Source organism: Canis lupus, chromosome 14 (assembly GCF_003254725.2).
Source record: "Canis lupus dingo isolate Sandy chromosome 14, ASM325472v2, whole genome shotgun sequence".
In the NCBI taxonomy this organism is placed as follows: domain Eukaryota; kingdom Metazoa; phylum Chordata; class Mammalia; order Carnivora; family Canidae; genus Canis; species Canis lupus.
In genome coordinates, this window is record NC_064256.1 from 53,374,172 (window position 1) to 53,399,033 (window position 24,862).

General features: G+C 34.8%; 1 protein-coding gene across 16 annotated transcripts in view; it reads left to right on the forward strand.

The window, feature by feature from the left end:
* FOXP2 (forkhead box P2) overlaps positions 1-24,862 on the forward strand; it is a 554,671-nt gene that overhangs the window by 155,635 nt on the left and 374,174 nt on the right. For all 16 annotated transcript variants that reach the window (XM_049093828.1, XM_035698685.2, XM_049093821.1 and 13 more), the window contains one exon: positions 9,752-9,842. The gene's annotated coding sequence lies outside the window, so the exon portion shown is untranslated. The remainder of the gene's footprint in view (positions 1-9,751; positions 9,843-24,862) is intronic.

Here is a 24,862-nt window from a genome sequence, read left to right on the forward strand (position 1 = left end):
GAGTAAAATAAATGCCTAGGGAATCCCTGGGTGGCTCAGCGGTTTAGCACCTGCCTTCAGCTCAGGGCATGATCCTGGGGTCCCGGGATCGAGTCCCATGTCGGGCTCCCTGCATGGAGCCTGATTCTCCCTTTGCCTGTGTCTCTGCCTCTCTCCATGTCATTCATAAATAAATAAATAAATAAAATCTTTAAAAAATTAAATAAACAAACAAATAAATAAATAATTGCCTAGAATCAAATTATGATTAAGAATTATTTTGGGGCACCTGTCTGGCTCATTCAGTAGAACATGTGACTCTTGATCTTGGAGCTGTAAGTGCAAGCCCCAGGTTTGATATAGAGATTACTTAAAAATAAAACCTGAAAAAAATAATGTCAATAATAAACACACAACATAAGAGATAGCTAAGAATTAATGTCTATTTCTCTTGATTAAAAAAGAAAAATAGAAAGTGATGTTTTTATTTTAAAACTTCCAGCCTAAAATTTGAACAATCTGTATTCCATTCTTTTATTTAGATGTGAGATAATGTAATAAAATTCAGTCTGTCAAAACGTTTTGTTTCATATATCACATAGCTATGTTTTTAAATAAATGTATAGAATAGCTTTTCTAAACAGATGAAATATATAAAGTATACTTGTAAAGTAAGCAGAATTAGGAGAGTCAGTACTGTGAAATGGGCATTCTTCCGAACTGGATCTCAGCTTCTTTGAACCCATGTTCTTTTTCTTTGCTGAAGTTAAATTGACTTCAGAGGGGAATCCATTAACCTGACCTAGCAAATCTCAGTAGAAGTGATTTTTAAAATCATTACTTAGTTCTAGTTGCATTCTATTCAAGAGTTTATATTTCCTGGAAAAAAACAAAATCAATCTTGTGTTATGTGGGTAGATTAGGTTAGATGATAGAGATAGATCTGTGTTGGTGGAGCTTTAACTGAATAGTCAGAGAAAATTGAAGTATTGAGTTGAAAGCTGTGTATAGGAAGGAAGCCAGAGTTTCATAAATTTAAGTAGCTTTAATATTCATTTAACATTAATGAAACACATGCTATATCCTGGTTGACAGTATGCTGGTGTTGCCCTTGTTTTTTTTCACAAAACGTCAATATGTAGAGGATATTCAACATTGTATTTTGTTTTTGTTTTTGTTTTTGTTTTTTTGTATTTTGGTAGAAGCCAAAAGAATGGGTATCAAATTGGGACTAAAATCTTGCCGAAGAGATTTGGGGAGAGAATCATTTGATTAGTGGTAGAGAGAACATAAGAATTTCAAGTCATCCAGGGTTATCAGACTCCTTATATAGTTGTGGCTGTGTGTCCTGCAAATGACTGGGAAATTCTCCAACTCCCAATATCCTGAATCTTTCTTACATAGGCTAAAAGACTTGCCCTAAGGTTGGAGTTGTGGTTCTCTAGACTGCCTGCCTTGTGTTACTTGCATCACATTTCTTCTGGTTTGAGAGAGATGGACAAAGTCTCTCCAGTGTCAAGAAAACAGGTAGCTACAGAGGCATTGTCCTCCATGCTAATGCTGTCCACTTCTGGATGACCTCTCTGTTATTTGCTGAAAATGAGACCTTCGTGTCACCAAAAACAAGAGAGGAAAATGAGATACTGTAAAACAGGGATTTGTTCCGAGGTTCACAAATGGTGACCTGCTATTAAATGTGGTTCAGTCTCGTAAAAACAACTACTGGTCAGCATGGAAAGGAAATGGCCTGACTTCTTTTCTTATACAAGTAAAAAGGAAAGGAAGGAAGTACCAAAGAGGAAAGGATGAGTAAGAAAACAAAAGAAGAGAAAGAAAGCACTTTTAAGTCTGATGCAATTTTTTTTAAGGCTTAGGCATTGAGCTACAATAGGCTTAAAAGAAAGTCAGAGCTATGTGGTGCTCTGTATAATCTGAATGTGTTTAAATCTGCCTTAGTAATCCTACAAGTAGCATTCTAGAATTTTTCCTTGCTATTTTCTCCTAATTTTGTCTGACACTCTCAGTCAAAAACAACAAAACCAAAGTGGTTTTTGAAGAAATTCTCTTTTATTAGTGGTCCATTTTTTGAGCTCCCACTGAGCATATGCCTCTGCAGAACGAATTAAAGTCAACTCCAGCCTATGTTTGAACCTAGGAGCTTGTTTTCAACCTATTACCTATGTTTTTACAATTTTTTTGAACTTGGGTAAGAATTCAGACTTTAATTTTATTGCCTGAAGTGCTTTTTCTCCTCTCTCCAATTTTGAATATTTTACTCTATAAGTAATGGTGTCAAAAGTACTGTGTGGTTTTCTCTCTTCCCTGATGTATAGGAAATGCCAAACAGTATTGATGTTATTTTGGAAATTTATTACCCATTTTGACTGTTAGGGCATCATGTATGTACATGTTTAAGGTTTATGTGACTTCATGGTTTTGATCTATATCGTGACAATTATTTTAATAAAGCAGTTCTAATAAGCTTGGAAGTTTTTTATTAAAGTTACGTGTCCTATGAAAGGTGAGATATGTCTACTTGATGGACCATTTTTTTTTAACTTTAAATGTCATCAAAACGATTTACTTCCAGTAATGTTTCATAAGAAGTAGAGAAAAATTAAAATGTATTCAAAACTCTTTAGCTTTTAGAATATAAGAATTATTCTTTTTATTACTGCATGAGAAGAAATTCAGAAGGGCATTTAGATCTGGTTCAGACAGGTGTGTCCCTTTTTCCGCCTGCCTCATAAATAATTATTTTCACATAGAAGATCACCCCGTGCTTACTTTTGCTTACATGGTGTCACATTTTAACTTATAATCTCTCTCTCTGGCTTCGGGAAATATCATTCACTCAAAGGCATATTTACTACATGCTTACCCTGTCCTTAAGCAGTCAGCAGTGAGAGTATCTTTTATCTCTTGGTCTCCAGTAGCTAGTAAACCTGGTGCTTAATAGTTATTCAGTATTTGCAATGATTGAAGATGGAAAAACTCTTTTATGCAATTTGAAATTTCAACCATTGCTGATCAACAGATATAAAGTTTCAATTATGCAAGATGAGGAAATTCTAGAGATCTGCTGTATGACATTATGCCTATAGTTAACAATACTGTATTGTGCACTTAAACATTGAGGCTAGATCTCATGTTAAGCGTTCTGACTATAATAAAAAGGATATCAACGAAATTAAATTTTGAAGTATTTTTACATATTTGCGTAAATATAGTAATGCATTTTTATACAGCTCCACCAGCTTTTGCTCTGAGTGAAATCCAAAACAGCAGTACCCTAAAAGTAACTGTCCTCTCTTTACCTTTTCCTTCAGTGATTACCTTCCACCTTACCTATATTATGTTTATTGATTTAATTTTGATTTTTACAATCTCTGACTGAACCTGCCGATAAAATGGATATTTTCAATTCAAAACTAGAAACAAATCTTTAAGTGTAAAAGGCAGCTAAAAAGATTGCCCTATCCCTGAATAAATGTGTTTTGAACTGTACCCAGAATGTCAGCAAACTTAACTTTCATTGTGGCTTCAGTTATTTTCAAGGTGAACTTTTATCTCAGTTCAATTTCTATGAATTTATTTCCTTAATGGTTTGATAGGGACACGGTGGAGCCAGAAGTATCATGTGCTCCACCTTCTTAGATCTGAATGCTATGAACTATGGGGTGGGTCAGCCCAACAAGAATAAATCTTGCATAGGCCCCGTTCTGCAGAGATAATAATGCTTACGTGATTCCCCCGATGTAGCTAAATGATAGTGAATCTAGGTTTTTATTGGTAATTGAAGTACATCTTTTTAGCAGTTCTGGGACCTCTTTTATCTGGTACTCCATAAAGATGACAGGGGGATAATTTGAGAACCAAACTCATAGAATAAATCTCATGAAGATTAGCTGTAATTAGTATGTATGTGTATATGTTTATATAAGCTTCAAAGCTTTGCATCATAGGCAGTCGTCACTGCAGTATGGCTCCTGAATTAGCTACCAAAACTACAAATCCTGCATTATTAACATATAGATTAAATCACTATTTTTCAAACTACTTTTTAAGATTTTATCAGCCAACTACTCTTTTTAACAGTTGGGTTTTTTTTTTTAAGATTTTATTTATTTATTCACAAGAGACACAAAGAGAGGCAGAGACATAGGCAGAGGGAGAAGCATGCTCCCTGTAGGGAGCCCAATGTGGGACTTGATCCCAGGACCCCGAGGTCATGCCCTGAGCTGACGGCAGACGCTCAACCACTGAGCCACCCAGGTGCCCTATTTTTTAAGCTTTCAAAATGATATTCTGTACTCAAATAAATTCTGAAATGTGTATTCTCGGTTAATGGTATTTTAATTTCCAAAATAAAATGAGTATTGTGCCATATTAAATCAAGGCAGTGGAACAGAACACTCCTTTGTTTCCACGTCTTACCTCTTGAAAAATCACTGAATTAAATTTTGCATCAGGGTTGCAAAGGCAATATCTCTGTCCTGGTTTAGATCCATCCTCTATTCTATCTAAAATCTCATTTTTAAATTCCCTTGCCTATCTGGATCCGTGTTGATTAGTCAAATGAATGAGTATATTAATTCAACATATATTTATTGACTGCCTACTATGTGCAAGAAAGTAATTTAGGTTTTTTGGACTCAAAAGTGAATTGAACAAACAAGTATCCCTGCCCTTGCGGACTTCACACAGCTTTAACCAGAGTAGGGATGCTAATTATAGAGAGCACCATGTAACTCTGTATGCAGTTTCACAGCATTTAACCTTTGTAGAGCCAACTTTTTAAAAATCTAAGCTATTCCCTTTCTTGATATTTATAACATCTGTACAAATGATAATGATATGATGTTTCTCTCTCCGCGTAAATGCCTGCTGGAAAATGCCTTCTGAGCCCTTCATAAATTTTGTTAGAAATAGAGTAACTGTTCGTATAGAATATGGAGTGTCTGCCTTCTGAAAATAACTTCTCCTGTTCCCCAGAAGCCCATGGTTGTTCCTCTTATCCTGCTAGCATATACCCCCATTACTCAACAACTGGAATTAAACTTCTATATTTGTTGTTTTGCTGGGGTTTTGTTGTTTAATTATTTTCTGTTCCCTGAAATGTTGGTTTGCAACCAATGAACCATTATTTGCTTACTTTTATCTAGCTGTAGTTAACTAGCTTGTTTCTAGATAATAAAATAATTCTTAGTTCTCACCATTCTCCAAGAAGACCTATGCTGTAAAATATGAAAACGGTACTGAAAATGTTAGTGCAATTTTTACTTTTGAGCATCAGTTACATATTATGACCTACATAACAAATGTATTTTATTTACTTCATATATTTTTAGTATATTCTTCCAAACTGTGAAAATCACTAGACTGAGGATTTTGTATTATGCTATTTTGTGGTAGCATTCAAAAGACACTTATTTTACACTTAAGCTTTGTACGATGTAATTCTCTTTTCTTTATTGTTTAAAAAACAATTAAATGATAGCATTTCTTTTAGGACGTATCTTCATTTTTGTTAATTAAAAGACAGGAGAGTAGAAAATATTGAAAGAATTCCAAGTGACACGTTAGAACGCTAAATCTCTTTCTTGAGTATCAGTGAGTTCTTAGAAAAAATAAATACAACAAAACTAAACCACCTAGTAATTTTTCTCTTCATCAAATTTAGTTCTTACAGAAAACAGGTCAAACCCGTTGTGAATATCAGAGTGATGCTCTCCTCTCCTACCACAACAAACCTTAAATAAATCCAGAATGCATTTTAAAGGGCTAGAAGAAATTTGAAGAGGGAATGTTTGTCAATGTGAACCACATAGAGCTCCCTTTATCCAGAAAGTCTTCTTTGACTTAAATTAATTACTGCATATATATATATATATATATATATATATGGCATGTTGCTCAGTACACTCTATATATACACACACATATATATACACAATACACTCTGTGTGTGTGTATATATATATATATATACTCATATATATACCATGTTGCTCAGTGCACTGTAATAATTTCATTACATATTCCTCATTATACTGCACACTCTGTAAGAGCAGGGTTGTGGCTTTATCTTAGAGCCTGGACAACCAATCAATCTATGTGCATGTGTGTATGCAAGAGAATTCTAATTAGCCTCTTCAGTTCTGGTTTTGCCTTTTCCTTTACTGGCTTAAGTGGTTGCCAGTGTTTTTTAAATTAAGTGATCATTATAAGACCTGTGATAAGTAATGTATGATATATTTTCTTGAGTTTTAACTTACTAAAATAACATATGCTTATTTAAATAATATTAAATAAAATGATAAATAAGGATTATCTAAAAATAGTTTTATTGTAAAATTACAACTGTATTATTGGGATGATAAGTTCTTTTTAAAATTAGCTTCTGGGCAGCCCCAGTGGCGCAGTGGTTTAGTGCCACCTGCAGCCCAGGGCGTGATCCTGGAGACCCTGGATCAAGTCCCACGTCAGGCTCTCTGTATGATGCCTGCTTCTCCCTCTGCCTGTGTCTCTGCCTCTCTCTCTGTCTCTATGAATGAATAAGTAAAAATCTTTTAAATAAATAAATAAATAAATAAAATTAGCTTTTTTACCTTTTGTATTTAATTTTGACTTTTATCAAAGAAATACATGTACACAGTTAAAAAATCAAATGAAACAAAAGGCTTCTTATAATGAAAATTTGTCTGCCTTGTGTCTTCTTACTACCCAGTCCAACTGTGTAGAAGTCACAGGTTACTGGTATTTATGTCTATAGTTTTTGTATATATCCATAATTATAAATGATACGTTTATTGCTATTTCTTGATTTATCAATTTCTCAAATTAATATAATGAATAATGAATTTATTTAAAATGAATAATGAAAATGGAGAAACTAGTGGAAAAGAAAAGCATGCAAATAAAAAAGTGAGCTAATATATTCTAAGCTAAGCTAACATATTCTACAGTTGATATCTACATAGGGTATTTTGAATCTATAAAGAACAGGTAAGCATTTTAGGTCTCCCAAATTACTTTTAAGAATCACTGTAATGTTTATACATCCATTACCATTACCAGTAAATAAGAGAATGCTCATCTTTCTGTATTCTTGCCAAGTATGTTCTTCTGATGGCATGAAGTGGTATCTCATTGGTTTTTTTTTTAAGTTTGCATCTTCCTGATAACTAGATTTTGGACATTTTTTTACTAGAACTTTTTAAAAAAATTTATTTTATTTTATTTAAATTCAATTTATTAACATGTAATGTATTATTGGTTCCAGAGGTAGAGGTCAGTGATTCATCGGTCTTACAAAAATACCCAGTGCTCAAAACTATACTTGATAGTTGTTCTGGCTTCCCTCTCTGAGAAACTGCCTGTTCAGAGTTTTTGCTTATTTTTCTATTAGTTTTTTTCTGAGTATACATTTTAATATTAATCCCTTGTTGGTTTTAGGACTTCTCTCAGTTTATAAAATTTATCTATGGGATCCTTCATTGAAAGGTTCTCATTTGGTTTGGCCAAATTTATCAGTTTTATGCCTTACTAACTTAGATATTGTTTCAGAATTGTTTTTTTAATTCTAGGTATCAAAAATAGTCACCTAAATTTTTCTATTAGCTTTGAAAGGTTGGCTTTCACATTTAAAACTCTTTAATCTCATTGAAATCCAAGTTTGTCTATGAGATAAAATAAGGAGCTTAGTTTATTTCTTGCCGTATTCTGAGACTGTTTTTCTTTCTTCATAAAATGAGTCAGCACCAACCTTTTCTTTTACTTTGTGATATTACCCTTATTATATATATAAAGCTCCCATTGATATGTGGGTTTATTTCCAAGCTCCGTTTTTCTGTCTGCACCTGTCTTTGGTAGTAAAACCTAATATTTGGTAGAATGGATTCCTTCTCTTTGTCCTCTAGTTCTGATGTTTACTTTGAGCTATAGCATATACTTTTAAAATGGGTTTGTAGATTTTCTTTAAAAATCTAGAATTTAGGGCAGCCTGGGTGGCTCAGCGGTTTAGCGCCGCTTTTGGCCCGGGGTGTGATCCTGGAGACCCGGATCGAGTCCTGCATAGGGCTCCCTCCAAGCAGGAAGGAGCCTGCTTCTCCCTCTGTGTCTCTGCCTCTCTCTTTCTCTTTCTCTGTGTCTCTCATGAATAAATAAATAAAATCATGAAAAAAAAGATTTAAAAATATAGAATTTAGAGATTGATTTAGGAAAAATTGGTATCTATGAAAATGGAAAGGACAAAATAAGCTAATATGGAATAGGAAATAATTTAGAGTGCAGCATATTAATAAGAAATCTGTTTCTTTTGGTGGCATATAGAAGGCAAAAATATATTATGGAAGAAAGATTAACGTAGGAAAGTCAAGAGGGGAGCCTGCTTATGTGCAAAATATTATCATTAAGAGAAAAATGAATAACAAACAATTGAGAATGACTGTGAAGAATAGGCATTTGATTACCTTAATTTTTGTAGTGTTGAGTTACTTTGATAACTAAAATAATGGTTTAAAGCTATGCTTTGCAGAATACCTAGGACTTTGTGGAATACCCACAAGGTACCCGGGAAAAGAACTGTTGTGGTACTGAGTATTTTGGGGATTCCAATTCAACCAGAACACTTCACTTTTATCTGTGTAATTAGTTGACCCTTCACTATTATTCCATTGGAAGAAAGGATTTTTAGCCAAAAGTGTTTGGGAATAATTTAAATAAAATTAGTGAATGTTTAAATGCTTAACGAAGATAGTATATGATGTCATCCATCTTTTCAGTGTCTATGGAAGACATTGCTAATTGAACATAGGACTCCTTTCTGCTAGACTCATATTTAATCTCCATACAGCTTTCCATGGGGTCACTAACAGTCAATCAAGTTGGTGTGAAAATCAAAACCCATTGATTACCTATATACTATTAAGTTCTGTAATTTTGTTGGTCTTTAAGAACACTTATTTTAGCCTAAGAAAGATATGAGCTAAATCTTTCAGATTAAAGAAGGAAGAGACTGGAAAAGAGAGTGGTTAAGTAGGAAATGGATCTAGGGGGATCCCTGGGTGGCGCAGCGGTTTGGCGCCTGCCTTTGGCCCAGGGCGCGATCCTGGAGACCCGGGATCGAATCCCATGTCAGGCTCCCGGTACATGGAGCCTGCTTCTCCCTCTGCCTGTGTCTCTGCCTCTCTCTCTCTCTCTCTCTGTGACTATCATAAATAAATAAAAAAAATTAAAAAAAAAAAGGAAATGGATCTAGGAACTACTCATTCAAATAAATACAAAGGTAATAACCCTTATATTGCGATTTTAAGGAGAAAATGCTTACTACCGATTTGTTAATTGTGGAAAGGCCTACAAAGCTCATTAAGTATGTGCTGAAGAGGCAATTGAAATCAGTCATGTTTTCAGTTGGGAATCTTGAGACATAAATAATTGTATTCTATAAATTAGAAGATTTAATCACCAAAAGTTTAAATCTGCCAAATCAATGTAACAGTGGGAAATAAAATCTGCATCTCTTGGAAATGCATCTCATACTTCTCCAGGGTCCTTGCCTTGTACCAAACAATGGATTTTAAACTTCTTTAAATTAAAATGGGAAGCATTTTCATGCATATTTGAAGAGTTCCAAAGGAATGAATGCATTAACAATTATCTTTACTTGAGATCGGGTGTGTTTTATGTTCTATGAAGTTATTGGACTAATTGTGACATAAATTTAAAATTAATTTTTAAAGCAGTTACAGTTATTTGTTTCTATTAACAGGGCTATTCTAATGTGATGCTGGGATTGAGTTTACCTTGGACTCCACATCAAGGTTGACTCAAAAGTCTTGTAGAAGATCTGGACGAAATACGTAAGTGGCCTTCTGGTAATAATTCTCTTTGGTCCATTGTGCTTATGTCTGTTTTTCTAGTGTTTATTTTATTCTTTAATTTTTTGATTGCGTATCTATGTCCAAATATTAAAAATGTTATCAGTGAACCCCAGACACTTGTCAAGTATGACTATAGGAATATGTACCACCGTCTCTTCTCTCCTTTTCCATTTCAATCTTGCCGTGCTTTCCCTTCTTATTAAACTTGGTTTTACTTTTTATTTTGAAAATTATTACAAATTTATGTAGAAGATGAATTTGGTTTTGAAATATTGAAAGGAAATGATTAGGCAAGAAAAACATATGGATTATTTTTGGTTATCATGTGGTCTTTTTTTATACTGATGTTTTCAGTATTTTTTTTATTAAGATTGAGTTGATATTGAGGTTTTTGGAGGATCTAGAAATGCCAAAAAATGAAGAGAATAACATGCTAGTAATGATTTTTTTTGGAAATGAATTTTTCTTATAAACTCTTCGAGAGTCAACAAGTCAGCTATTTAGAAAGCATTTTTTGAAATGTTGTAATTCTTTAAGTCAAATGGGACTTTTCCTGGATATTTACAGTGTCAATTTAGAGAACTTTAAGTCCATTATTTGATATAAAACAAGGGCCACAGATACGGCATAAGATGCTTTTCCAAAAGAATTAGATTTATTTCCCACTTTATTCAGTATATGTTTCTGTAAAATTATTTTTTCAGTGTCACTGCTGAACTATGGTATCAATCAAGCAGTATGTTATAGGTGGCCATATCTGTAAACAATGTTATTATAAAAAGAAAAATAAGGAAATTTTAGGTGAGGAGTTTATATCAGTTCTTATCCTAGACTTAACCCCAAAGAATAGGGAACCGTGGTGTCTGGATTCTTCTGAATTCTTTTTCAAGGGGGTTTACCAAAAGTGTAGGACAGGCCTCAGGATCCTTGTTGTTCTGCCTCTATTGCTGTACCCATTTCTAAAACTTGCTTCAGATGGAGATTCCATGTCTTCCTTAAGACATGTTTTTTCAGTGTGCTTGAATTATATAATCAAATGTTTCTCAGGCATTATAACTACTATTTTGCCTATGGCCTTCCTGTTTTGTGCCAGCTTTATTATTTTGCCAGATATAGAAACAAAATCACTCCACATTTATTTAGGATTTACGTTTTTGAAGCATTTTGGCAACTTTTAACTTCATTTTACTCTCTCACTAAACTCATTAGTTTTACTCTTGCTTTGCTTATTACTAAAAGATGACCTTATTATCCTTTGTTCACTAAGTGGAGAAACTATAACACAAAGAATTTAAATGATTTGGAAAAAGTAATATAGCTTGTTGTGATTTTATGCTAATAATAAACAGGTATTACTAGAATATCTACTAAAGCCAAATCTCGTTTTTTTTTCTGGGTTATGTAACTTATGCTTACTATATAGACAATAGCTATGTTGATATATTCTGTCTTTGTAAGACCTTTTAATATGTAAATCCTCATTTTTTTGGGTAATAGGACATTTGTTTTAATAATAGTAAGGGGATTTAAGATTTATAAGTGGGAGTTACTTGACAATGAACATCATGGAACCATGAAAGAAGTGATTTTTAGAAAATAGAGTCTTTTTCCCAGAAAGGAAACATAATTGTGTTTGAAGTTAGTTCTCAAAACTGCTTTTGGAACTTGCTAATTAGACTTTTTCTAGTCATATGCTTATAGTAGTTTTTATATTTTTAAATGAAGACCAACCACATATTGGTGGAAATAATGCATATGCAAAATGGCAATGGCTCATCTTAATGAAAAAAATTCCAAAAAGTGGGGTTTTTTTGGAATATATAAAATTATGGATTCTAGAAATGGAGGTATTACGACAAGAGAAGAGTGGAATGATGTAGAGGCAAGGGTTTAGGAGTTAGGTAGATATGGCTTTGCATCCCTGCAGCCATATGCTAGCATTTTTAATCAACCTTTTCTAATTTCCTTAAATTGTTGAAAATCAGTTTTTCATCTGTAAAACCAGGGGCAGATATAACTGTTTGATTATTGCAAAAATTTAGCACTTAATACATAACTATTTTCAAGAAATACTCATTTTTTTTTCTTCAATTGCCACTTCTGTGTTCCCTCGCCTCCCAAAATCCCTAAGCGAATACTTGGTTGAATCTTCGTACTGTTAAGCAATTTGTTTAGCACTATCTCCATTTTACCTCTCAGAGAGGTTGACAAACTTGCCCCAGCCTATACTTCTAAAATGGCAGCTAAAATATTGTTTCATACAACTTACAACTGAGACTGTTCGTGTATATGGGTCATTGGGTAGTTGGGTGAGTGTAGATGTATATGTGTGTGTTTTACTTCATCATAGTCACAGTTATTTTCAGAGTTTCCATCATAAGTATTAAATCCAATTAAAATATAAGTTTGTTATTTCAGTGTACTAGAAATAAACTTTATTCTCATACTTAAAGAAACTGTTATAAGTTTCAAAAATACCTGTTAAAAATTAAGCATCATACATGACCAACATATTTGTTCAAATTTTCAACTTATTGGAAAGTAGATGGACTATATAGGAAGCTGATTTGGCTGAGGAGGGTCTGCGTCTGATTCCTATTCATGGCATGCTGACATTCCTTAGCAAAAGTAGAGTGAACAAAACTATAGATACACGGGCTATAGAGTGTAGCTGTTGAGAAAGGGAGCTTGGAAATGAGATTACCTTGATTTGAATTATGGACCCAGGGCAAACTTACTATGTATGATACCTTGGACAAACCATTTAAACTCTCTAATGCTTAATTTCTGAATCTAGAAAGTAGAGATAATAGTACCTACTTCACAGAATAGATTTGAGGACTACATATGTAAGTTCATATAAATGGCATAGCAAGCATTAAAAAAAAATCAGTTGTTTTATTTCTTACTGTATTTGTTTCACAAGTTGTAGTTTCAGGCTATTTAGCAAATAGGCTGTATAGCATTCTAACTTTGGCCCAAGAAATGGTAAAAAATGAGTTAATTCTGTAAATGTGCTCTCTGTGCTTTGGTCAGTATGTGTATTAGTTTTTTTGTTGTTATACAACGTATTACATATTTCAAAGCTTAAACACATACTTTTGTTAAATCACAGTTTCCATGGCTTAGGAGTCAAAGCACAGTTTAGCTTAAGGTCTTGTAAGGCTGCAATCAAAATACTGACCAGGCTGCACGTGTAAATGGAGTTCAGGGTTCATTTTCAAACTCAGTGATTTTTGGCATCGGGGTTGTAGGACTGAGATCTTCAACTCCTAGAGGCCATCCACAGATCCCGTGCATGTGACCCTCTCCATATGTGGTCCACATTATGGTAGCTTGCTTCTTGAAAGCCAATAGGAGAGTCTCTACTGTGTGATAACAAGATAAAGCCATATGTGCATATGTGTATGCATGTAAATATAGAGTGTGTGTGTTTTAACATAATCATTGAAGTGACATCTCATAACCTTGACCATATTCTACTGTACTATTTAATAAAAAGGAATATTGTCACTAATTGTAAACTTTTATTCTCAGTTATGCTTACTCCTAACGGGTCATTCCTCCCTGTCTAAGATTTGTCCATTATTTCATGCTGGCTAACCCAAGGCTAAATGCAGCCTACCCTGGTATTTTAATACTCTCCAGAATCTGACAAAACCCGAATACTAACTTTTTCTCCCCATTACTCTGACACATATACTTTGAGCTGCTTGCCTTACACTTGCCCACATTTTTGTCAATTCACATCTTATTTTTCCTTTCCTCCATCTCTTTAAAGTGCATTTACATCTCTACCTCCTCCTCCATTGTACTTTTCCTATTTCTTTCCTCTTTTTCAGCCAGCCCAGGATTTTCCCTGTGTAATATCATATCTGTGTTACCTGTAGCCTTGCATATCTAAGAGTATCTTAAGAGGTATTCACTAAATTTATATAATACCTTCTTAATTTAGAACAGTGGTCAGTTTGATAGCCTTTCAGTTTGAAAATTATATTTGAAGGATGTTCTTCATAAAATATCCTTTCACTTTCACATTGACTCAGTAATCTGAAGCATATCCCAAACAACCTTTAAATTGACCATAAGAATCTATTGCAACATATGCATTTGGAGTTGATTGCACAGAGGAGAAAATGAATGACTGGGGTCCAGGAGATGGGCTGTGGTAGGCAGCTTTGAAGATGGTCTTTAATGATCCTATTTCCTGGTTTTCACATCACTGTATTTTTCCCTCCTGTATCTATCAGAGTTAGTCCATGTGGCTGATAGAACATGGCACAAGCAATGGTATACTGCTTTTCAGATTAGGTTATACAAGACATTAAGATATCTGTTTGGGGTGTTCTTTCTCCATCGCTTTTCTCTATCTCTCTCTTTTTCTCCCCTTTCCTTCTCTCTCTCCTTCCTTCGCTCTCTCTTTCCTTCTCTGTCTCATGATGACATGGGGAAGACAGGCTGCCATGAAGAGGCCTATGTGATGAGGAGCTAAACCCTCTGGCCCACAGACAGGGAGGAACTGTCTGAAGAACCATGAGCCTAAACCACCCAGCTGAAAAACTCCTGGATTCCTGATGCTCAGAAACTATGTGAGATAATGTTTTTTTTTTTAAATCCTAAGCTTCTAAGTTTGGGGATAATTTGTTATAAAACAATAGATAATTATACATTACATAATGTTTTAGCCCTAAAATTATTTCCACAGATTTCATTACTGCCCTTGGCTTTGTGAATGAATACAAGGATTACAGTGAGCCAAGTGAGAAGAAAATGTGAAATGTTTAGATTTTACCTATAATACTGATTTTCTAATATGCAGAGGCCCCCTTTCATCTCTTGCCTATTGGTCACACCAGTGTTGGTGAATCTTGCTTTCTTGGAATTGGGTAGATCTGAGTGCTGGTACTGGTTCTTTTGTAGAAGAGCTATTTAGAATAGTTAAAAAACACTCTTATAGAATCTGGGCTTGCAGAATCTATTCTACTAACATGTCATACTAGTTTTCTGTTGTTCTTCTTTAATGTTCTTTGAGTGTTATAAAGGACAGAATTGTATGGAAGCATCTGGGTATATGAACACATATTTGAGGTGTTATACTTGAAATGTTGTGTTCACCAGAAAGGTGGGTTGAGAAGTATCTATCTGCAACTAATAGAGCAACATTTTTATATAAATTCATATTAAACTGTCATTCCAAATATCACTCTTACTGATTATGCTGTGATCATAGAACCTGGGAAGAAATACAGCATTATATTTTAAAAAGGTGAAAACTTATTTCCATATTTAAAAAAAGACTTTACATTTATAATTTTAAGTTTGTGGCTTGGAGTAACCCACTAGTAAAATTTCTGATACCGGGATACACAATAGCAAAATATGGACTTTAACTGGCCTGCTTTCCAATTCAACTGAACATTAAGTACATTTTTAATGGTCTTATTTGATGGGAAGAATACCATTACAATAATCTGCTTTTTACAGCCCATATCAAATATGAACCAGCATCACTTATTACAAAGTTTGTGCTTTGGGAGACATTTTCACAGCCTCTATCAGGACTGCCCCACATTTCTTGGAATTAGTCTTTAATGATATCATTTTCCAAAATGAGTTGTTGCTCAAACTTACTGATTGTTTTGTGGTTAAAATCTAATTCAGCAGCTATATTTAAAATGTCATACAAATTTGTAAGGAAAGGTCCACCGAAACTACTGTTACATTGGTAATTGGATGAAAATGTTGTAGGAGAAATGCAAGGCAGCTTGAATTTTTTTAGTTCCCACATCCCCACCCCCCCGCCCCCCTCTATATAATATCTGAGGAGTGAATTTAAAAAAACCCTCATTTTTAACTGTTGGCAATTCCGGTTCTTACTATTGTCTGCTGGAGAACAGAGGACTATTACTGTAGGTGTCATGTAAAATAAAGTTGGAGTCTGAAGCCTTCTTTTAGCTGTCAGCCTTATTAAGGAGCTTTTCGTGTGTTGAACCCAGCACCTGGCATTGTATAAGTGATGCATGTGAGAGCCTGGGGAGAGCTTTCTCTCTCTTCACCGAGGCTTTATTAGGTCTGGCTCACATGTTTGCTGTTGCTTTCCCTGATCCAACTTTCTAGCTGCAACTCACAGCACAGTAGGTCTAATATAGATTGATGCCTTTGCCTCAAGACTGATTGAAACTTGTGTCTCGGAGTTGCTAATGCTCACTGAACCATTTTATTGAAGATAAAGTAAATAAAATAGATTGCCATATGAGAATTCTCTGAAATCAAATGGAATAATTTGGCAGGTTTAAGCCCATGAAGAAGGCAAAGCAGTGAAACAGATGTGAATACTTTTTATGTTCACCATATCAGGGGATAAATATCCTTGTTCTTTTGGGCCTACATATTCATTTTTGTCCCTGCAATTAAATGTTAACCATAATTCTCAATTGCTATATTATTTTTGGTCTTATACAGTGGGTCCTCTGTAAGAAAGTAATGTGGTTAAAAACTTCTGAGACTACAATATTGTGATGATTTTTTTCTTTGCCATTTTCTGCTTAAGCACATGGATCAGTAGCCTCAGAGAATTTAATAAACAACACAAATGAATGGATTTGCCAAAGTGCACTCCAGAATCTTAAGGTTGGAAAATAACAGTAAACCTTAGCCTACTAAAAGATGCTAGTAATCTTGAGTGTTTTATTCATTAATTAGGAGTATGTGTTCATATGAGAGCAACCATTTTTGGAAACAGTCCTATAAAGTTTTTTTGAGGTTTTGTGTTTTTTAACTACAACTATTAGATTTGTGTAAAGAATTGTAAAATATATGTTTTGTATATATTATTATCGGGAATAATTTGAGAGGAAAGAGAAGTTAAAGTGACCTTAGCATCTTAAATTCTGTGAAATTATAATGACAATAGTATATGGTACCATATATTATATATTGGCATATATAATTTTTACATTACAAGGATCTGAGCACTTGCCTGAAGATATGTGAAAAGTCTGATACAGAGAAATGAAGATCTCTTATTTGATTGCCTGGGTCAGATTAAAAGTAAATATTTATAGAAGGAAGATCAATAAAAAAGATTTTATTGGAGAAGTTTCTAAATTTGCTAATTAAATATATAGCATTTCTCTTCAACCTGATACTCTGTCACATAAATACTTTTGTCTGTAATTTCTCTTGTTTTTTCCAAATTCAAAATAGTTTTAGTTCATATCCCTCTTAAACGTATAGTTCATTTTTAAAATTCTGCTGATACATTTTATTCATTTGTTTCTTAGATCATGATTCATGCTTAGTTTTTAGTTACATCCATTAAATACATTTTTTTCTTGTCTATAGGTACCCAATAGCCTATCCGTTCTCACAACTATGAACTATTTATGTTATAATGATTTCAACTAACTGTCATCAATTAGATGCAAAGCATGCATTTTATTCTCATATAAGCAGTGAACCATCTGAAGTATTTGCCAGTCTTTTTTACCCTTATAATGTTACCTATTAAGAACTGCTAGTTCTTAACCATAAACGTGACCCTTTTTCCTCCATAGGACTCAGTGTCAGGGTTCAGGGTGTGTCTGACAGCACGAAAGGCTGAACAACAATAAACACACCTCATTTTTTCTTGTGAGTGAACTGAAAGAGAAGTTGTGCTCACATTTCAGTTTTTTTTTTTTATATGCTAAGGCTGGAGGTATATACTTATTCAATATTAAGTAACTTTATATTCTTAGTGTCCAAGTGCCCTTTATTTTATATTTATCTTCCTTGTGATACTCTGTACATATTTCTCTCTGGTTATTCAGAAGTGTTAAAGTCCACTCCTCTATTCAGAAGTACATCTCATTTACTCTGGTCTCCAACCATTTATCTCCTTTGAAATTTTGGTTTTCAATGTGGACCTGCCTTCAGGGAATTGTGTGTTAAAAGTTTTCCTGACACGAGGAGAACATTTTTCTGAGACCCTGAGAAGCCTTAGCGCCTTTAACAATATACTCTAGATATTCAGTAATATGCCAAACTGCAAATAAGAGGAACTTACAGTAGAGGATGTAGACTTAATGAGGCAATTCCTGATCTCATCCTTGATTTCTTTATACTCTGTTTTCTCTCTGGTCACCCTTTGTTCTGGCTTTGCCTTTACACTTAATTCTACTTTTCAAAATACTTTGTCTCTTTGCATTGTGAGTTTTGGGAAAATATGTGTGTGCTTTTGGCAGTAATGTCTGGTTCCTCAGACAGCTCCCTGGGTTCTGTGTGATGATGATGATGTTGTTGATCATGATGACATTACTACTACTACTACTCCTTCTACTGCTGCTACCACCTGCCATTTATTTAGTATCAAGTACTCTTTTCATTTAATGCAACCCATGAATTAGCTACTTCTGATGTAGAGACCATTATTATCCTCAATGTATAGTTGAAGGAGTGGGGCCCAGAAAAGTTCAACAATTTGCTCAGTGTCATGTGGTTCATATATGGTACGGCTAATATTTAAACTAAGGCATGCTAGGTCCAAAACCTCCACTGCCCTACTACCGGGACTATTTATTTTATTTTTTTATTTATTTTTATGATAGTCACAGAGAGAGAGAGAGGCAGAGACATAGGCAGAGGGAGAAGCAGGCTCCATGCACCAGGGATCCCACTACCGGGACTATTGAACAGTCCCTCTTCTCTTGTGATTCTACTTATGGCCCCAAACGTACTGTTTTTAAACATAAAGAGGTTTATCTCTGTGTATATTCAATGTTCAGAAGCTAGCATAGTCTAAATGAGTTAATTTCTGAATTTTTGAATATATTTTAAAATAAATCACCTTTCTTCTTTCAAAACATGGACTAAGCTATGAAAATATTAGTAAGAATCCATAAAATCTATTTATGGAGTTGGTGAGAATGATTTTAATTAGTGTTTTAGTCAGTTGAAAGGGATTGCTTCATAATTACTTTGAAATTTTATTAAGCTGACCATGCATTCTGAAACCTTATTTCTATTTTCACTGCAGATTTAGCAATGTTCTTACATGATTATAACAAAGATATTTAATTAAATTAGAGCTTAATTAAAATTTAAGTCCAAAATCTTGAAAAATACACACCTTATAGCCAGATGGCCATTTTATACATCATCCAGAACACTTTGAGAATAAAAAGGATGCTATTATTCTTTACCCTAGATAACAGGTATGCATTGGGATTGTCTTGGATGAGAATGTATGATCACTCTGCTTGAAGCAGACACTATTGGTTGTTGCTCCAACATCTTTTCTTCTCTGCTACAGAACCCTCATGTTGGGATCCCTGGGTGGCGCCGCGGTTTAGCTCCTGACTTTGGCCCAGGGCGCGATCCTGGAGACCCAGGATCGAATCCCACATTGGGCTCCCGGTGCATGGAGCCTGCTTCTCCCTCTGCCTGTGTCTCTGCCTCTCTCTCTCTCTCTGTGTGACTATCATAAAAAAAAAAATTAAAAAAAAAAGAACCCTCATGTTACTGAGATATGGTTCATTATTCCACATAGCATACAGTTCATGGGAAACTGACCCTATTCCCAGCTCTAACAGGTAGATACTAATTAGTTTAGGCCAATTATGATATTTCTGTTCCCTTGTCAGAAGTTGTTTATATATATTCAATTAGTAAAATAATAAATATTAAACAATGTTAAATAACTTCATTAATAAATGCATTTGATATTCATTTATTATTATTATATCTGGAGCTCTCCTTACCTCTTGATCAAGTGAGATAGTAACTTTCTTTTTTGTTTAATCCTTTTTTATTTGATTTTTTTGTTACTTAAAGCTATAAATATTCTAATATACCCATTTTAATCATTATTTGAGGAGCTATACTCTAGCCAGACTTTCACTTAAAAGGTATCTCTATTTACATGATATGGGATTAGCTTAGTAAAGTGAACTGAAGAGCTCAAGAGGGAAAGCAGAGATCAGAGTTTACTGTCCAACAGTTCAGAAAGGTTATTAAAAGAATAGAAAAGTGGTTTCTGTATCTTTTGTTTTCTAAAACAATCTAAGAAAATCAAAGGATTACACAATAGCCATTTACACTATTAAATGCACAGAGATATTCCTAGAAATTTTTGAGAAGTTTTCTTACAGGAAGGCTTATTCCAATTTTTCCAGTACCTATCCCTACAACCCTCACCCCCACCCTGTCCCTTCTGTACATATGCACACACAGATGAAACTGCAGTCGTGGTGGAATTTTGAAGGGAATGGTAAAGAAATTTAAGCTACCATTTTTTAAAAATCATTTGAAGATAGCTGCTCCTCTGGCTCAACTTTTTATTGTCTATTACAAATCAGATGATTAGATATATGGATTCTTATGTTCCCTTGTATCACAGATAAGGAATCAACCTAACTAACATGGCAAAGAAAACTAGTTGGATAAATTATATCCTATCCAAACAGTGGGAAAACAAAGAATATTTAGGTAAGTCAGTAATGTAGGTTATACAACACTATTTCAGAAATATTGTCATAGGAGAACTTCTGCAAGATGATGGCATGGGAAGATCCTGAACTCCCCTCCCTGTGGACACTCCGAATCTATAGCTACACAAGGATTATTTATCTCTGAAAAGGATCTGAAAAATAAATGGATTAATTCTTCACAACAAAGGCTAAAAATTGAGACATATAGGAGAGGTAGATGCACGATCTTACCCCCACCTCCCCTGGTACAGTGACACATAAATGGGATGGATCTCACCATCCTGGTCCATTCCCCAGAGGAGTTAAGAGTCAGAGCTCAGTCACACCAAACCCTGGGGTCTGCACAGGAGAGATGAACCCTCAAAATATCAGGTTTACTAACCAATAGGGATGATGTCCAAGGGACCCAAAGTGCTGTAGGAAACTGAGATTCCCATTTTAAAGGGCTTGTGTGCAGCCTCACTTGCCCTAAGGCCCATTTAAAAAAAAAGGCAGTTTGAAAAGTGCTAGATTATATCTGAAAGAGATTTGTTTGCTTATCTAAAAGCATCTGGGATGCCTGGCTGGCACAATCAGTAGTTCACACGACTCTTGATCTCACAGATGTGAGTTTGAGCCTCATATTGGTAGAGATTACCTAAAAATGAAATTCTTTTTTTTTTTTTTTGAGATTATTTATTTATTTATTTATTCATGAGAGACACATGGAGAGAAGCAGAAACATAGGCAGAGAGAGAAGCAGGATCCATTCAGGGAGCCTGATGCGCGACTTGATCCCAGGACTCCAGGATTTCTCCCTGAGCCAAAGGCAGATGCTCAACCACTGAGCCACCCAGGCATCCCTAAAAATAAAATTCTTAAAAGTATCTGCTGGAGGGAGAGAGTTGAAACTCTCTTCAGAGATGAAGTCACTGGTGGACGTCAGTGTTAACATTCTCCACCAACCTTGCTAACTTAGATGAGTGAGCTTGAATGTAACACCATCCTTCTACTGTACTGAAGCCAGAGAGTTTAGACGGATATAGCGCTCTCCTACTCCCTGGCTGGGGCAGGGAAGTGCTAGCAGTCATGGCATTCTCCTGCTCCTAGCTTAAGGCTAGGCACAGACAAGATACTTTCTTGGTATATTCCTGAAACCATGGATGAATGTAGTCAAGATGTTTTCCTGCTGTCTTTATGAAGCTGGTGAGGGTGCCCTGATGCCTGCCCTCTCTAGCTGCTTAGTTAAAGCCAGCTGGTGTATACAGTCCACACAGGAGATAGATGCCTCTTGATCATTTGTCACTGGTGTTCAAAGAGGCTGCATTCCAAGATCCATGGAAAGGTAATAATTGGAAAGACATTTCTTGGTAGGCTACCAACCCAGAGCACTGAATGGACAGCACACTGAAACATAACCCGTCTTCTTGTGAAAAAAAGCCTATTTACTTAGCCTAGAGCTTCAACCTAAGGAACAGGCTTCAGGTTTCCCACACATCTAGCGTCTAAGAAGACACACCCAGGAAACATAAGCAGGGAGACACCATCCTTTTGCACCTCTTTGGTCTTGCTACAACTCAACAAGAGCTCTCAGAAAGCTTATATGCTCATCTGGAACTCTGATTTTTGCAGCTATCACCTAGGCGATACCTGTATATATCCTGGTAGAGAGGCCAGAAGGGGTTAAGATTGTGGCCCCACAGGACTATATATAATTTCCATACTTTAGAAGATGCTGCCTGAAGGACTAGCTTCCAGTCAGCCCCAAGCTAGATGCTAAGTAGGATTCCTCCCTTTGGAATATTGACAGGTCTTGGCACAACCCTCAACAATGGGAACATATTGGAATAAATCACGTGGTTTAGATAATCACAAAATTTCAAGAGACAACCAAAAGTAGGGCAAAGTTGAACAAAAGATTTATCACCAACACAAGTTCACTCCTTTAAAACTAACAGAAGTAGCTTCTTCACCTAATACATAGAAAGAAAGAGAGCCAGGTAAAGTGAAGACACAAAAAATATGTTACAAATGAAAGAATGAGATGAAACCTCAGAAAAAGACCTTAATGGTATGGGGGTAAGTAATCTACCTGATAAAGAATTCAAACTAATGGTGATAAAGATGATCACTGAACTGGACTCAAGAGAAGAATGGATAAAAACAGTGAGAAGTTCAACAGTGAGACACGAAGTATAAGAAAATACCAAATAGAAAGTCACAAAGCTGAAAAATACAATAACTGAAGTGAAAAATACATTAGGGGTTCAATCGCAGACTTGGTGAAATAGAAGAATGGATTAGCAAGCTTGAAGACAAAACAATGGATCTTATCCAGCCAGAGAAGCAAAAATAAAAAAAATTAAAAAATAAAAAATGAAGACAACTTGAAAGACCTGTAGGATAGCACCAAGAAGAATAACATCCACTTTATAGGGGTCCCAGAAAGAGAAGAGAGAGAGGAAGACAGGCAGAGGACTTACTTGAAGAAATAATGGCTGAAAACTTCCCTAAGGAGGAAGCAAACATCCAGGTTCAGGAAGCCCAGAGAGTTCTAAATAAGAACTCAGAGATCCACACCAAGTCACGTGATAATTAAAACTGTCAAATTTAATGATAAAGAATCTTAAAAGCAGCAAGAGAAAAACAAATTGTCGTATACAAAGGAATCCCTGTAGGGTTATCAGCAGATGTCTTAGGAACTTGAAGCCCAGGAGGGTTTGGTAGGACATATTCTAAGTACTGAAAGGAAAAAAATAATTCAAAGACCCCCTAACTTGACAAGACCATCATTCAAATTTGAAGGAGAAATAAAGAGTTTCTCAGAAAGAAAGAGCTAAAGGAGTTCATCACTACTAAGTAGGCCTCACAGGAATGTTGAAGGGGCTTTTAAGTGGAAAAGAAATGGCACTGAGTAATACCAGGAGAACGTAACGAAAGTGAAAATCTCACTGGAAGAAAAAGAAAATAAAGACCAGAGTAGAAGTAATTGAAAAAGATAATATAAAAGATCAAAGAAACTAAGAGCTGGTTATTTGAAAAGATAAAATTAATGAACTTTTAGCTAGAATCACCAGTAAGAGAGAGGGCTCAAAGAAATAAAACCAGGAACAAAGGAGTAAAAGGTAGAATGAGTAGCACAGAATGATCAGGGATCATGAGAGACTACTAAAATAATTGTACATCAACAAATTGGGCAGCCCAGAAAAAATGAATAAATTCCTAGAAACTTACCCTCTTCGATGACTGAATCATGAAGAAATAGAAAACTGAATAGACTAGCAAGGAAATGGTATCAGTAATCAAAAGCTTCATAACAAACAAAAATCCAGGAAGGAGAGGATGGCTTCATTGGTGAATTATACCAAGGAGTTAAAGATTTCTCTATCCTTCTCAACTCTCCCAGAAATATAAAGAGGGGAGAATGCTTCCAAACTAATTTTAAGAAGCCAACATTACACTGATACCAAAACCAAACAAGCACACTATACAGAGAAAATGATGGGCCAATATCCTTGATGAATATAGGTGCAAAAAACTACAAAAATATTAGCAGACTGAATTCAATGAATATTAAAAAGATCATATGCCATGATCAAGTGGAATTTACATACACACACAATGGAATATTATTCAGCTATCAAAAAGAATGAAATTTTGCCATTTGCAATGACGTGGATGAAGCTATAGTGTATTATACTAAGCAGAAAAGACAAATACCATATGATTTCACTCATGTGGTATTTAAGAAACAAAACAGATGAACATACAGGGAAAAAGCAGAGAGAAGCAAACCAGAAAACAGACTCTGAAATACAAAAGAACAAACTAAAGGTTGTTGGAGAGGAGGTGGGCAGAGGATGGATTAAAGAGTGTTGAGAGGATGGATTAAAGAGGGTACTTGTGATGAGCACCAGGTGCTATATATAAATGATGAATGACTAAATTCTACTCCTGAAACCAATATTACATTATATTTTAACTAACTGGAATTTAAATAAAAACTTGAAGCAAACAAAAAGATTCCACCAGAAAACTGTTAGAACTAATAAATGAATTTGGTAAAGCTGCAGTATGCAAAATTAGTACACAAAATTCTGGGTTTTTCTATGCATTAATAATGAACTGTCAGAGGAATCAAGAAAACAGTACCATTTACAATCACATCAAAAAGAAAAAAATACTTAGGAATAAATTTAACCAAGGAAGTGAAAAATCTATATACCGGTAAGTATGACGTTAATTAAAAAATTAAAGAAGATATAAGTAAAAGGAACGGTATTCCATGCTCATAATTTGGAAGAAGTAATAGTGGCTAAAATGTCCATAGTACAGAAAGAAATCTACAGTTTCCATGCAATCTCTATCAAAATCCCAATGGCACTTTTCAGAGAACTAGAACAAATAATTCTAAAAATTTATATGAAACTACAAAAGATCTCAAATACCTGAAGCAATGTTGGGAAAGAAAAACAAAGCTGGTGGTATATGCTCCCCAATTCAAAACCTCTTTTGTGGTATTAGCACAAAAACAGACACATAGATCAATGG